Here is a 14,221-nt window from a genome sequence, read left to right on the forward strand (position 1 = left end):
CCGGTTAGTTTTTGTATTTTTAGTAGAGACAGGGTTTCACCGTGTTAGCCAGGATGGTCTCGATCTCCTGACCTCATGATCCGCCTGTCTCGGCCTCCCAAAGTGCTGGGATTACAGGCTTGAACCACCGCACCCGGCCTGTAACCTATATTTTTAATGATCTTTTCAGGTGATATTTAATGCACACTAAAGTGAGACAGCCACTGACAGAAATATTTTTTGGTCCATTTATTTTCTTACCATCTTTCTTCTTCTGTTCTGAGCTCTGTGTTAGGGTATACCCTAGCCAATGTCAGTCTATGTAGTAGGAACCATATCCACATGGTTCTTCTTAAATTATGCTGAGTACAAGGACATACATGCTGAAGCAATTGTTTGAGGGGTTTTGATGGAAGGGATGAGCAGAATGGCAATAATCATTGCAATGAGGTTTATTTTGACCCTCACATTCTTCCTTTTTACTAAATAGGGTTTGGGAACTAAATTACTTTCAAGTCTGTTTTTTGTTGCAATGATAAAGGCATTTTTCCTGCTTTTCATAAACATCTATTATGTCCGAGCTTCTGAATTTTTTCTGTCTTGCTCTGTCACCCAGGCTGGAGTGCAGTGGTGTGATCTTGGCTTGCTCCAACCTCCTCCTCCTGGGTTCAAGCTATTCTCGTGCCTCAGCCTCCCCAATAGCTGAGATTACAGTCACCCGCCACCAAGCCCAGCTAATTTTTGTATTTTTAGTAGACATGGAGTTTCACCACGTTGCCCAGACTGGTCTCCAACTCCTGACCTCAAGTGATTCACCCCCCTGGGCCTCCAAAGTGCTGGGATTACAGGTGTGAGCCACCACACCTGGCCCTGAATATTTTAAGAAAAGTTTAACTTAAACATGTTAAACTTAAACAAGTTAAACAGTTGGACTCAGGTTCAGCTGCTTCTCTCCTAAAAGAACTTATTTTAGATGAAATTTCCAGTTAATATTCAGCAATCAAATAAATCTTACCAATACATCTTACCTCATTCAATCCTTTGAAATCTATTGAGAAACTTCAGCCTTGCTTATGTGCATTCTCGGAAGTATTTATCTGTATAACTCTTTGTCTCCAATGATCAAAGAGGGAAACCATAAACTTTGCAACACCTTTTATAAAACCTAGCTTCAAACTGACTTGAAGTTTTTACAGTGAATGTGAGGTTTTACAAGGCAAGAGGGAAATAAAATTTGTTTTGTTTCGTTTTTTTATTTGTTTGTTTACCTAAGCAGCACACACATTTTTCAACAATTTTGGTTTGGCATTACCCACAATGCATCTGGCCAAACACTATTTTTCCTTAATTTTTATAACCAAAGAAATTTTCAGGGAAATTTAATCCACATGTTTCTGATTCATTCCCTATCCAGTAATGTTTCAGTGAAAGAAGTTTGATTCCAAGACCTCTGGAAAAGATTCTTTATCTACAGTTTCTAAGATGGCAGGTAAGTGAGTGTAAATAACAGGCTCACTCAAGGTGGGAGATCAGGCATGGCAAGACTGACACAAAACGCAATGAGTCAAACAGCCCTAAGAGACAAGTTTCCTCAATGTTCTGGGAAGTTGAAGTAGCCTATTTTGACCTCAGATTCCAAGTGCGGTTAAACCAGTATCAGTTTACCAGCAGGAGTAATTCTATTTGCATAGAAACTCTACTCCAAAGGCTTGAGTATTCAATATTTATTACATATTTAAAATGTCCCAGGTATTATTGCCACAGTCCATGGTGAAATGAGAGATGAATACTCTCTCATACTGATGTGAGTATTGATCTCAAAGAACTTTGAATTTAGTAGGTGAGAATAAGATCCAGTGAGTCAATACCAATGTTCTTTTTAAACCTGTAAGACAGGTGGTTTTTTGTTTTCTTTTGTTTTTTGTTTGTTTGTTTGTTTGTTTTTGACAGAGTCTTGCTCTGTCACCAGGCTGGAATGCAATGGCACAATCTTGGCTCACTGCTGCCTCCGTCTCCCAGGTTCAAGCGATTCTCCTGCCTCAGCCTCCCCAGTACTGGGACTGCAGGCGCCCGCCACCACACCCAGCTAATTTTTGTATTTTTAGTAGAGACAGGGTTTCACCATGTTGGCCAGGCTGGTCTTGAAATACTGACCTCATCATCCGCCCGCCTCGGCCTCCCAAAGTGCTGGGATTACAGGCATGAGCCACTGTGCCTGGCCGTTTAGTTCTCTACATAGCCTACATCAGCAACCTCACTCAAATCCTAATACACAAAAATACGTGCATAGACACGTGCACACATACACATACACACAGGATTGTAATCTTAGATCTCAGAACTAGGATATTTTATTCAATGTAACCAAAATCTACCTTTTCATCACATATAGCATAGAAAGCATTTTAAACATGATACATGCTAAGTGAATAAAGTAATATAATGCAATCCATTTTCTTGCTTGTTTTATAGATTAATTTGCAGAACTTGAAAGAATACTGTAAGATTGGGATTGATGCCACTTGAAAGTGAAGAGCCAAACTGAGAAAGTCATAAGTCTTAAGAAGTTCAACTTCAAACTAAATTCGAGGCCATTTATGGACAGAATACCATGGTGGGTGGTGTCATCACTATATGTGACACAGCAAGAGCTTCTACAATATAATTAGTGATAATTACATTCAGTTTAATCAAAGAAAGGTTTACCGTAACACCAACAGGCCATCATTTTATAGTTATCAGGTGGACCAGAGACCAGAATCTAATTGCACAGATTCTCTTAATAAAATGTTGGTCTACATGTTTGTTTATTGGCTGGCTGATCTAAAATGGTTGGTTTATTCACTTTAGACATTCTAATTTTTGACTCCTCAATGTATATATTGTGCATTTTACACAAATGTACTTTTAAATGAAACTGTTGAATTTCCTCTGCAGATTAGTCAGATTATATTTTTCAAAGGGGACCTCAACAATGATACGCATTCTGCATGTTCTCCTGTCCTGTGACCTTGTCCCATTCTGAACATCAAGAGCTGGAGTGTATTTCTTCACTTCCTTGAATCTGGGAGGCCCTGTGATTATTCTGACCAATAAAGCATAGGGTTGAAGTGTGATCATATGCAAGAAATGTGATTACCCCAAGAGGACTGCACTGTGAGAAGCCCAAGCGAACTAGAAAGGCTCTGGACGCCGCCTGCCATGCAGGCAGAGGCAGGCCAAGGAACGCCATAGCACCTGACAGTGAATGAAAGTCACCTTGGAGTATATCCTCCAGTCCCACTGCCTCAGCTTACACCATAGGGATAAAAGACAAACCACCCAGTCAAGCTATTCCTGAGTTCCTCACCTCCAAAACCATGAATACAATAAAATGGATGATTTAAGCATCACGTTTTGGGGTGATTTGTTATGAAGCAATAGAGGACTGAAACACAGACTTCTAGGGAGCTTTCTGCACTCTATCTAAACCTGTACTCATATGTGAAAAGGAAAACTTAAGAGTTACAGAAGGCAAGGTCAGCATACTGAAGAAGTTTGAAATCTAGTGAGTGCCACAATGTATAAGAATACAGGGAGATGATCAACAAAGAAACAAATAAGAACTACAAGTCATAAAATATTAATGGTAATAAACAGAATCCCCAGAAACTTTGGGGATGAAAGAGATAATCAGTGCTCTGACTTGAGTACAGCTATCACATAAGGCTTCTCATAGGTAAATTGCATCTTTAAATAGAGGTGAGTTAGGATTGTCAGAAAGAGGGTAGACGTTTCTTGAAGAAAATAGTAAGAGTGAAAGATAAAAAGAGGAAAGATAAAGAAGGAAGGGGAAAAATAAAAGGGAGATTAAGAGAAACCATCATAAAACTGGTTTGGCTGGAATGAAGAGCAAATTGGGATGGGAAAAGTGTATTTCATACAAAAAAAAAAAAACCATTGTATTTGAGGTAGATGAATAAACACAAATACTTACAGAAATATATATATACACAGTGAGTTTTAGCCTAAGGAGCTAGAAAAACCACACAAAGGCTTGTCATACACCCTAAGGCATCATACCCCTAATTTGGATATGAGTTTGATTTCACAAAGCAAAGGCATAAAATAAATAATTAGATGTCACATTGTTTTACCCAAACAACCACATTTGCGTACATCACCAGTGAGGGTGCCAGCTGCACCAAATGTCACCAGTTAGCAATCAGCCTTGGGAAACCTTGCCCCACTTTACAAGGTTCCTAGATCTGGCTATACACAGGAATCTAAGAAGCAATTAGCATATTTGGTAGGCTTTCTTGTCCTGCTGATGCCTTCAAATGACAGTTATTTATGTTGCTATTAAAGACTTGGGAAACATTGAGTAGTGTCACCGGACTTATTAATATCTGGCTGCACAATGAACCTTAGACATCTTAGTTCAACTGTCTTTTGCAAGTGAAAAATTGTAGTACTCAGATTCGGCCTGTTTAGGGGTGGAATCATGACTTGAACTCAGACTTCTGCAAGTCAGTTTAACACCCTTCCTCAAAAAAAACTTAATATTCACCTTGAGGATTCTGTCAACATGTCTAGGAGGAAGCACAGGATAGTGAAAAAGAACATCGGAGTGTGGTCCAAAGACCTGGGTTCAATTCTTCTAATCCCTACGAGATATTAAGGAAGTAAATTTCTTTCTTTCTCTAAGTATCAGTGCTCTCTTTGAAAAAATAGATATTCATTTGTTCAGTCATAGGTCAGATACTGTTCTAGGAACCTATGATACATAAATGAACAAAACTATAATCAATGCTTTTATAGAGCTTACATAAACATAACAAACAATAATAAAACAAAGTAACATGATCTGACTTGCTGTTAAAGGATTACTCTGGCTGCTGTGTTGAAAACTGATTCTAAAGGGTTAAGAGCAGCTGTAGGAAAACAAGTTAGAGGCTATTGCAATTATCCAGTAGCCAATGAGTGTGGCCTAGACTAGAGTGAAAATGGAGGAAGTGGAAGAAAGCAGTTAAATTCTGGATGTATTTTTACTGTAAAGCCAACAACATTTTCTGATGGATTATAACATGGGGAGTAAAGAGAAGGGTCAAAGGGACTTGAAAATTAGGGACCTGAGCAACTGGAAAGATGCAGTTATCATCAACTGAGATGAGAAACGTTCTGGGTGGAAAAGGTGTGGGAATAATGTCTGGAGATTATTTATAGGCATTTCAAATTTAGAATATCTACAAGATAGCCTAGCAGTGATGTTGAGTGGGAAACTGTATATTCAACTCCAGAGTTTTGACTGGTTGAAGGTTTTAGTATGGGAATTGTCAGCATATAGATAACACAATCTACTTGGTTGCTGCAATTGCATTGGGTAGCACATCCAGAGGGAGAGATAAGTCTTGTTAAAATAACATTTTTAAGGAGTAAAACCACCTGATTTTGTTCCATTCTGAAATTAAAAGTCTTGCTTGAAAGAATGAAGGATACTCTATCAGTTATCCAACTGTAATAATCGCAAGGATCCTTCATTTTTAGACTTAAAGATAACAACAAAAAGTAAATAAATGTAAATGGCTAAAAGCACATTATATACTGAATGCTATATATATTTTACTAAAATATTGATTCAGGCATAGATTTCAAAATTAATTTCAAATTATTTACAGTGTATTTCTTATGTCTTAGCGATGTCAGTCTCCTTACAATTCAGAGATTTCTGAGTTTTTGTCTGGGCATTGAACTCAAATTTATTCTTACATAGTAAGTCGCAGGATTACTGAGGAGGTTTCTTTTCTTTTTTTTTTTTTTTTAGAGACCTCTGCAAAATGCTGATGACCTGACTGCTACTAAAACTCTATTCTGCATTTCTGTAATCTTGGCACTTTTTTTTTTTCTGCTTTTGACCAATTAATTGATAATTTGAGGGGGGTGGTGGTGGTGGTTGTAGTTTGTTTGATTGTTTCCTGCCTCCTTCCACAACGATTTTAAGGATGGTTTCAATAATGTATCCAATTTGAAAGGCTATCATAAAAATATGCCACAGAGCAGAGCTTTCCAGTGGTATACCATGAATGGTTTTCTGGTACACAAACATGCTGACTTCTTGGTTTTCAGGGAAGCCAAGTGTAGTTGGATGGCCCAACTCTGGATTGGTTCCCTCCAACCATAAGCAGTCTCTTCTGTTTTCCTCAGCGTATGCTATAGTTTGAATGTATTTCCTCCAACATTCACGTATTGACACTTAATAGTAAATGTGATGCTATTAAGAGGTGGGACCTTTAAGAGGCGACTGGGTCATTAGGGCTCCTCCTTCATGAATGAGATTAAGGCCCGGAGAAAAGAGGCTTCAGGCAGAATTAAGCTGCTCCTGCCCTTCTGCCCTCTGCCATGTGAGGATACAATATTCTTCCCCTTGGAGGATTCAGTGATAAGGGGCCATCTTGGAACCAGAGAGAAGCCCTCACCAGACACCAAACCTGCTCCTGCCAGCACCCTGATTTTGAACTTCCCAGCCTCCATAACTGTGAGAAAATAAATTTCTGTTTTTTATAAATTACCTAGTCTCAAGTAAATTTTGTTGTAGCAACACAAAGGAACAAAGCCTGCCAGGCAAGGACAAGCATTTTCTTTGTTTCTGACTTAATAAAATTTAGAAAGGTAGTACCTTAATAAACTTTCTGTTTTAAGGTATATTAGTTCTTGGGATCTAATGTACAGCATGGTGACTATAGTCAATAACACTGTATTTTTTTACTTGAAATTTGCAAAGAAAGTAGATTATAAGTGTCCTCAGCACTGCCCTCCCTCCTACTCCCCACACAAACATACTCACAAAGGGTAACTATGTATGGTGATGGTGTGCTGATGAATTTGACTGTAGTAATCATTACACAATGTATATGTATATCTAATAATTACTTTGTATAACTTGAATAGATACAATTTTCTCATGTTAATTATACCTCAATAAAGCTGGCAGGAAAAAAGGAAAACGACACTCTATAGTAAAAAGAAGAAAGAAAGGAAGGAAAGAAAAAAGGAAGGAAGGAAAGTATGGAGGGAGGGAGGAGGAAGAATCTAAAAAGTTGCTAGAAACAACAATATTCTTAGTGGCCAAAGCAAAAAAGGAGCCACATAAGATTTCTTTTTAAAAAAAGAATTGTTATCATGAAGAGGTCACACTTTTCTCTGAGAAAACCAAAATAACTTTTCTATGGTTCACTTTTATGTAGTGAATAATGTCCTAACAATACACCAACAGTAAAAACAATGATTAATTTTGAATAAATATTTCTATGGTGTCTTTCAATGTAGGATGAGGCACAATGCAGAAACACTGTCTACTCAAATTCGTTTTATAATGACTTAGAACAATAAAGCATTACTGCTCCACTCTTGGTAGTGTCCTTTAAAAAGAAATATTGAAATATATTGAAAGTCCTTTAGATATTTTTCCATAAATATTATCACAAATAACTTTTCTTTTATAAATAAAAATTGATCATTAAAGAGTTCAAAGAACATTCCCCAGGGAATAAATTCAGTACAAATATTTTGTGTTACATATTTAACAATCAACTATGCAGAAAGTAAAGTAAACATTTTCTTATGAAGAATCTAATCAAGACACAGATCTGAATAAAGGGCCACCTCACTTGAATGACCAAGAACTAACCTGCAGTGCTAATGTTTTTCTTTTGCAACACGCCTGGTTTTAAGTCACAGATGGATGAATGGCTAATCAAAACTTCAAACTTCTAGATTCTATATGGCATGCCATAAGAATTTCAACTGTGAATTGCCAGTCATCTCTCAGAATAATATAAAGCCAATTATAGTAATTCATTATAAGGATAATATCTAATTTCAGAACATGTAGTATACATGTATGCTTTCTGAGGTGAGTTTTCTGTATCCTGGGGTAAAGAAATGTGTTGTTTTGTACTGAACTGTTGGATAGAAACCAAGTAAATATCACTTGAAATCTTGCAGGATGAATGAGTTGAAAATCAGAGTGTTGATCTTAAACTATCCTTTTGACCATAACATATAGCAAGACTGGCTGAACATGGTGGTTATTTCTAGAGTGTGATAATAAAATCCAGTCCTCAGTAATTACTCAAAATAACCAGCATAGTTGAATGTTTACAACAGGGTACATTCTGTTCTAATTGCTATAAATATATTAACTCATTCAATCCTCATGACTCTTTGAGGTAAATGCATTAGGATTCTCACTAAGGAAATTCAGATACTGGGAGATTATTTCATTTGCTTCAGATTATATAACTAGAAAGCAGGGAAGCTGAGATTCTAAACATGGCAGTCTGATCCTACAGTTTACATTTTCATTATTATTTTATACTTTCTAGTATACAGAAGAATTATCTTTCTAGTCTCACTACAAGGGAACAATAGCCCATCTCATTTAAGCCACATCATATCATTAACATACAATTAGAAAAGCATAGAAACTAAAAAACTCATCATGAAAAATTGCAATTATTGCTGCTTTTTCTGTAGTCTATCCTGGTGTTTTCTGAAAACTAAAGTCTATGCTTGTGATTGGCCTTTGGCCTCCTTCTCCTTCTCCTCCTCCTTCTCCTCCTTTTTCTTTTTTTTTAAATAAAGAATCTTAACTTTCTAATTGGGATACAATCTCTTTAGTCTTTTTTTCTGATAGGCAAAAACCTGCATAGCAGAGCTCTGTTAAATTATCTCGGAGTGCAGAAACTACAAGTAATTAACGTTTAATCAAAATTTATGTTAAAAATTATACAAGCTATATTTTAAAAAAGAATTCTGCAAGAAAGTTTTCAGTAAGCCCATGTGACGCTCTGAAAATACCATTCAATGGTTTGGGATTTTGAAGGTCCTTTTCACATTTGGGTAAAAAGACTGTCCTTGAATTAACTGTCATTGTCATATGACATTGTCAATGTCTTAACTGTCATTGACTCTTGCTGTCAATGAAGCCTTGGTGTTTTTGAAAAAATTACACTTAGAATTGAAACACTTTAAGTAGAAAATTATGACTTAGCAAGGTGTCTTATCAAGGTTGGTGGGGAATTCTGTCACCTGCACGGTTGTTTCCATTCATTCTGTCACCAAAGAGATAACAGCTGAGATGGAAGAGAAATCACTGATAAATAGCACTGTAAAATGCTTTCCTGACACGCAGAGAAGAGTTTTATTGACTGTTCAGAGACATTTAGAATAGGTTCATTTCTCTTTATGTGAAAATTGTTGGCTAATGGTTATGAAAGGATCATATTACCATACAAAAACATTTTTATGAGAGCCTTTACAGTGAAGAATTACTGAGTTTGTCTTTCATCAGAGTCAAAGCTAGAGTAACTCCTTTCTCTAGCTTTGCACATTTATGTTAGGTTTTTATTCTGTGAGAGTGAAGAATGAATCATATAGGTAACTCTCATCTTCAAACAACAGATTGGCAAAGATAGAGTGGAAAAACAGAAGTATCAGAGAAATTATCACAGATGTTCACTTGCTATCATGAAAACTGAGGCTAGACCCAGTCTCAGAGAAAAAAAAAGAACTGGAGAGTTGAAAATTTCACTTAAGTGATAGCAATCTTATTTACCAGGACAGGAGACAACTAACTAAATAATAAATTACAAGTTTTATTTATTTCATATTAATTTTATATAATACCTGTTGCCTCTTTTTTACCTTATTTCAGGCATTTTATTAGGTCATAGGGATAAAATAATCCAGGAAAATTGGACTCTGCCCTCAATTTGCTCACAATTTAGAGGGCAAGTATACAGAATAAACAATTGACATTAATTTCACAGCCATAGAATCAGTTATGCAAAACTGGAATTTCCAGGTCAGCAGTGAAAAGCTTAATCTAGCCTGTTTCAGACACTTCCAGTTTAAAACTTAGTTTCTTTGTTGTTCACATGTCAGTTAATTCAGGGATTTCACTCCCCACTTGTCCTTCCTTTCTACTTGGGTGGTGTCTGATGTTGGTGGAGGCTCAGATACCATGGTATCCAGGAAGCTGGAGATGGGAGGAGTGGGCACATGTCCAATCCATAGTAATCACCTGGCCTCCCTGGGCCTTGCTGAGGTTTAATGTGTCTTGCCTGTTCTTGGCCATTGGCCACTGAACTCACTATTTCTGGAAGCTGATGAGACTCGGGGTGCTGCGTGGCATCCAGTAGTTAGGGCCACACAGTTTGTGTTCCACAAGACCTCTTCTGGGCCACTTTTCTCCCTCCCCTTTTTTTCTCATGGTTATGGGAAAATGTTGAATATTCTCCCAAGTGACGAGAGTTTGGAGGTTTGTCTCAGGTCATCTCTCCGTCATTCCCTGCCTTTTTGCTTTGCTATTCCAACCTCTGTGTATCCTGGATGTGGGATCTGTAAAATGTGGGCAGCATTTCCTGTGGTGATCCTACAAAGTAAGACACAAATCTTTGCTCCATAGGCCCCAGAAACCTATCTAGAGCTTCTATGCCAATGTACACTTGGATCAAGGGAAACGTGAAGATCCCTAACCCTCTGCTCAACTTTCTATTTTCATCTCCCTTTCTCATGAAGTATCTGTTCTCAGCCTGTCTACATGGTGGTAAAATCATTAAATCAATAGACATTCATTCACTTTTTGGTAAATTACATAAAAGCCTGAACCTCCAGGCTTTTGAAACTCAGAGCAGAACAATGATTTATTTCTTTCTTTCCTCATTTCTTCAGAAGTGATCAATCCTGAGGACAATGTGTATAGAAAGCCCTCAATGCTGAGACCATCAGAGTGAAAAATACGTAGTAAAGAATCTAACTGGTATCTTGTTATACATCTGTAACTTGTCTGTTTCTCTTCTAAGTCATCAGCTACGTTTGATAAATGATTTATCTTCTTCCCGTTAACACATGGTGGTTAGTTAGATAAAGATCAAAATGACAATGTATAAATGTAAATTATAAATGGGGATTAAAAAGGACTCTTTCTCTTTCCATTTTGGCTAATCTATCCACTCACATTCCAAAGTGAGCCTACTCCCCTACCCAAGTAGGACTAGTAAAGATGGCATAGAAGACCTTGTGACCTACAGCTGATCATTAACATCCAGCCTGTAAAATAGGTTGGGGAGTCTGAGACACATGAGTAGAAAATTGGAGTCCTGAGGATGTGGAGAAATAGGAACACTTTTACACTGTTGGTGGGACTGTAAACTAGTTCAACCATTGTGGAAAACAGTGTGGTGATTCCTCAAGGATCTAGAACTAGAAATATCATTCGACCCAGCCATCCCATTACTGGGGATATACCCAAAGGATTATAAGTCATGCTGCTATAAAGACACATGCACACGTATGTTTATTGCAGCACTATTCACAATAGCAAAGACTTGGAGTCAACCCAAATGTCCATCAGTGACAGACTGGATTAAGAAAATGTGGCACATATACACCATGGAATACTATGCAGTCATAAAAAAGGATGAGTTTGTGTCCTTTGTAGGGACATGGATGCAGCTGGAAACCATCATTCTCAGCAAACTATCACAAGAACAGAAAACCAAATACCACATGTTCTCACTCATAGGTGGGAACTGACCAATGAGATCACTTGGACACAGGAAGGGGAACATCACACACGGGGTCCTATTGTGGGGTGGGGGGAGCGGGGAGGGATAGCATTAGGAGATATACCTAATGTAAATGACGAGTTAATGGGTGCAGCACACCAACATGGCACTTGTATACATCTGTAACAAACCTGCACGTTGTGCACATGTACCCTGGAACTTAAAGTATAATTAAAAAAAAAAGAAAAGAAAAGAAAAGAAAGAAAGAAAATTGGAGTCCTTTTTTGGAGATAATTGTTAATGTGCTATGAGACTCACCAGGTATGGGGCTAGTCCAGAGAGATTCAAGAACACGTGCATAGCTTCATTCGTGAAGAGCTTAGGGGATATGGTACACTAAACTGACCCACGCCAAGAGATTTAAAGGGCAAGAAAAGGCAGAGCAGAGTTACACTTTGGGAAATGAAGTGTACTTTCCTGTGAACTACATGTGTATGTGAGGAAAGAGAGAAAGCACGCCCTGACCTGAAATAATCTCCAATGAATTTTGCACAGAAGAGCCACTTGGACAAGTGTTGGAAGACTCACACTGAGAGTTGGTGTGGAGATGATGCATCATCTGTGTCAGGGAACTGGAGGTGAGAAATGTGCAAGTGAAGAAGCAGCATCTGAAAACTCTACAAATGAGAGTCAGTTTAGCTTTAAACATCCAGCGATGCTGGGACAAATGTTAGCTCACAATAGTGCCAGTCTAGTAACACTTTTCCTGACCCTTAGCTCTTCTCCACATTCCAACCCTACCTTTGAGTACTGGGAAAGCCAAGAATGGCCTAGTGAATGGAGTAGAAAAAGAGAAGTGCTGATAGGGTGACAATAGTCAATAATAATATATTGCATATTCTTAAATAGTTAAGTGTAAATTTCAAAGATCTCACCACCAAAAAATGATAAGAAAGTAAGGTGATAGATATGTTAATTAGCTTTCCACATTACATACATATATCGAAAATTATATTGTAGGGGAAAGGACTCCTTTTCAATAAATGGTACTGGAATAACTGGTTAGCCATATGCAGAAGATTAAAATTAAATTACATACCTTCCTTACACCATACACAAAAATCAACTCAAGATGGATTAAAGGCTTAAATGTAAAACCAAAAATTGTAAACACCCTGGAAGACAACCAAGGCAGTACCATTCGAGACACAGAAACAGGCAAAGATTTCATGATGAAGATGCCAAAAGTAATAGCAACAAAAACAAAAACACATTCTACCCTGACTCTCCCATTGAATGCAGCTAAAAAACTGGGACAGGACACAGGGAGTAGCTGTTTGAGAACTGAAAAGTACAGAGTAGCAGGTGGATCGGGGGAAGATACCAGAATTCAAAGTGTCACCTAACTAGTGGTGAGTTTACAACTTCCCTTTCCTCTGCTATCACCCAACCCAGCTGGAACACAAAGCAGTCAAAAATCCAAAAATAGCATAGCAAGAGCTAGAGGAGCAGCCCTATAGTTCTGGCTCCAGCAGCGGGAAAGTGGTCCCCTAACACTCAGGATAGAGAAAATTTCCCCATGAGATTGGTAACAAGTCAAGGATATTCACTCTCATCACTCCTGTTCAACATCACACTGTTAAGTCCTAGCTGGTGCAATAAGGTAAGACGAAATAAAAGGCATACAATTGTACACAGATACACAAAAAGGTCCGTTTTACTCTAAAAAAAAAATAATATAAGGGGAAAGGGAAAGTTGTTGGGAAATTTCTTGTTCACTACTTTGATTTTCTGGTAATAGACAATAGTTTGCCAGGAACTTCTAGCCAGGCTGAATTGTCCTACCAGACATGCATTAAATTGTCTAGCCGAGATGTGTCTCTTAATCATACAAGCACATTACTGAAGGTGTTCTCCAAGAATTACAGAAGAACTTCCAAAAAATTTGTCAGAATAAGAACTGCCAAAAAAAAAAAAAAAAAGAAAGAAACAAAAAAGAAAGAAAGAAAAGAAAAGAAAAGAAAGCTTAGGGAAGCCAGACTCTGTTATTCTTGGGAAGCTTCATTGCCAAACTAAACCCCTTCAATTATAAGATAACATTTATATGGCATTGGGACGATTTCCTTTCGTACTAAGGGAATGGGGCACTTACCTATTGCTGATTTAAATACATCAAACTGAATGTTATTTCTTTTGGAAAATAAAGATCTCAGTTTCACTTGTTCAATTCTGATTTCAAAGTTGGAGGGGCGCGCCCAAGATGGCCGAATAGGAACAGCTCCAGCCTCCAGCTCCCAGCGTGAGCGACGCAGAAGACAGGTGATTTCAACATTTTCAACTGAGGTACGGGGTTCACCTCACTGGGGCGTGTCGTGTCGGACAGTTGGCGCTGGTCTGCGGGTGCAGCCCGACCAGCCAGAGCTGAAGCAGGGCGAGGCATCCCTCACATGGGAAGTGCAAGGGGGAAGGGAATTCCTTTTCCTAGCCAAAGGAAATTGAGACACACAACACCTGGAAAATCTGGTAACTCCCACCCTAATACCACGCTTTCCCAAGGGTCTTAGCAAAAGGGCACACCAGGAGATCATATCCCACACCTGGCCGGGAGGGTCTCATGCCCACGGAGCCTCCCTCATTGCTAGCACAGCAGTCTGAGATCTAACTGCAAGGCAGCAGCGAGGCTGGGGGAGGGG

This window comes from Colobus angolensis, unplaced genomic scaffold (genome assembly GCF_000951035.1).
Source record: "Colobus angolensis palliatus isolate OR3802 unplaced genomic scaffold, Cang.pa_1.0 Scaffold535, whole genome shotgun sequence".
Classification (NCBI taxonomy): Eukaryota; Metazoa; Chordata; class Mammalia; order Primates; family Cercopithecidae; genus Colobus; species Colobus angolensis.